Here is a 3,094-nt window from a genome sequence, read left to right as displayed (position 1 = left end):
TTTAGATACATAAATACATAAAGTATGGCTTAGAATGTAATACTTTTTCAAAATATTTTTTCCACAATATTTTTGTCATACGTTTAAGTAGCGTAATTTTTTTTTTTGTCAGATCTTCTGTTATAGCCTGTATATAGAGTATGGGTCCGGGGGTCTGGGAATTCTTTATAATTTGTGCACCCTCAAAAGTATAGGTCTAGTTGCGCCTATGAGGGTAGGTAGGTGTTATATTATAAAAAACCAAATTGTCAAAATTTACATTTTGGCTAGATATGCGTTTGAGGTAGGTACAACTGTCTAGCTTAATTGGAGAATAAAGATGTAGCGTATATAATAAAGAGGAGTATTGAGATTTGACTCGTTTATTTATTGAAATAATCAGTGTAATGAATGCATTGCTATACCGTTGCTCACTCAATCATTTGGTAAACGATAATAGTATTTACTAATAACTAATTTCTAATTTATTTAGTAAAAAGTTATCAAAAAGTTTTTAGCTAGACTCTTCTAACAGAAAAAAAAGTTGTGATAATAACTAAAAATCAATGTTTAAGAAGAGGACGTGATACCCACATGTGTTGTCTCCGTCTTACAAGTACGTAACATACCAAATTGTACGCTCAATAGAGCACGTGTAGCGCCGTTAATTTAAAAATTAGAGTCAATTGACCTCTTATAAAATCTTAAGGTATCTAGGGAACTTCATGAGTGTTTTATTATATTTTAATTTTAAATCGAGTTGTGGGTATTTTATGATGCACAAACAATTTACAATTTTATTTATTAGTTATTTATCATAACTCGCTTTAAAATTAAAATTTAAGAAATATCCCATGAGACTGCCTATATAATAATCTTACCTATAGATTTTATAAGAGATCATTTCACTCTAATTTTTAAGCTAACGGAGCTACACCTATTCTGTTGAACGCACTATTTGCTATATTACACACCTGTAAGACGGAGGCAACACATATGGGTGTCATGTCTTCTCAAGGTAATACTTTTTCTATTCTTAAGCCAGTCTCGTTTAAAAATCTCATTTGGGTCATAAATATAGCTTAAATACTAGCGATTAATAAAAAAAAAAAAATGTGATAATTATTATCAATTTATATTATACATATATTTTTCTTATGGTGTCTTAATATTAATTATATTTATTATTACAGGTATAAGTAGTTAAGGTAAATGTGCAATTTATAAATTATAATGATCATTTTAACAATTATTACTAAAGATTAATTTAAAAAAAAAAATTGTGATAATAATAGATAATAATAATTTTATTTTTATTATTTTCAAGGTTGGGCCCAATCATAAAACCCAGTAAAAACCCAACAAACAAAAAATTAACTAACTTTAGATTGAATTTTTTATTATTTTTTAGTAACAAATAAAAAACAAATTTTATAAAATAAAATAACAATATTTACTTTTATGATAAAATTAGTAACTAAGTACATTTTATTTTACTTTTGAATAGCATCTTGCTATATATTTTTATAGATAAGGTTTGTTGCTCGGTTTGTAAGGAACAGTGTCTGCCTGGCCATAGCAATAGGCCGCAAACGCATATGGAGCCCCTGGCCACATTTATGTTGAGGGACCCTGATACAACTATGTGCATTGGATATTGAATATTATACCATTATAATTTATATCTTATACTATTATCATTTTATCATAAATTACTGATATAAAAAAAATCTATTACACAATTTGAATCGCACCAAAAATATTAAGGTGTATTAGGTTATAAGTATTATAAGGTAATATTTATATAATTTTTAGAATTATAAATAATTACTTTAACTATGTAGTTAACTTAAATGTTTATTTTAAGTAAGGTACTTTAAAAAAAATATACCCACTTATAAGCACTTTTAATAATTTTAGATTCTGAGTGAAACGATGAATGTATTGATTTTACAATGATGTGTGTTTTTTTTTTTTAATTTTTTTTTTTTTTTGTGTCTGTCATCACCTTTTATAGGGTTGCCATAAAAGTTCAAGTACTGACCGGGACATTTACAAAAATAATTTAAACAACCTTTTTTTTTTTTTTAATTATAAAATTTAAAACACCGTTTTATGTACCTGGTCTATATATATAGAATAAAATAATAATAGCATCGAATTATGAAAGAAATTAAATTAGTTGATACATTTAATTAATGAAATAATATGTATTTATTTATTTTGAAATATTATATTTTTCTGACTTTTTCACCTGTTTCAGTAGCTCTGGTTTTCCCATAGCATACGTATGAAATTCCGAACAAGTCATTTTGAAATTAAATTTGCATTGAATGATACTTTCTACAGTTTCTACTCGAAGACGGTTACGTTCTTTAAAATATAATACATTTAATATTAATATATTCATTATTGGTACTAATATTATTTACACATAACCGGGACTTATGAAGGGTCTAGTGGGACGACCGGGACCAAAGTTATGAACTGGTGACAAGTCCCGGTGTACCGGGACGTATGGCAACCCTAACCTTTTAGGACAGTAAAAGTGCTTCAATTTTTCTTCAACAGTATCTTTTCTGATAGGAAAGTGAATCTAGTTGGTACTTTGGGGGGGTCAAAAGTAAAATTTTTCCAGTAGTTTTCAAAAGCGCCGTGAAAAACAAAAGAAAAATTAAGGAAAAACGGGAATTTTTACGTAAAATCTGTTTTCAAGAAAATTGATTTTGGTTTTTGGTGTAACTTTAAAACAAATAACCGTAGATACATGAAATTTTCACTGGTTTTTATATTTCCATTTTCTATACATGATAAAATTTTCAAAATATTTTGATTTGTTTTGAACTGTTTAGGAACGTTTTCAGTTTCCAATATTATTCGTTTTTTTTTTTCTATGAATGTCAATAAAACTTTATTTGTTGAGTAAAAATACTTGAAAATTTAATACAAGGCTCCTACTATATAGTTACAATGATATTTGAAAAATATTAAAAATCCTTAGTCACGATTTTTTTTTATTAGCATTTAAAGTTCAAAAATTGACAAAATATGGAAAAATCACGAAAATTAGCAAATTATTTTTAGTTAAGAATTCGTAAAAATTTTTCTTTTAAAT

General features: G+C 26.4%; 1 protein-coding gene across 1 annotated transcript in view; it reads left to right on the top strand.

Moving 5' to 3' along the window:
- The window catches only part of LOC100163952 (mannosyl-oligosaccharide alpha-1,2-mannosidase IA), a 14,404-nt gene that overhangs the window by 1,567 nt on the left and 9,743 nt on the right, over positions 1-3,094 (top strand). The gene's annotated exons all lie outside the window — the stretch shown is intronic.

Source organism: Acyrthosiphon pisum, chromosome A1 (genome assembly GCF_005508785.2).
Source record: "Acyrthosiphon pisum isolate AL4f chromosome A1, pea_aphid_22Mar2018_4r6ur, whole genome shotgun sequence".
NCBI classification, from domain to species: Eukaryota; Metazoa; Arthropoda; class Insecta; order Hemiptera; family Aphididae; genus Acyrthosiphon; species Acyrthosiphon pisum.
This window is presented reverse-complemented; position numbering and strand designations above follow the sequence as displayed.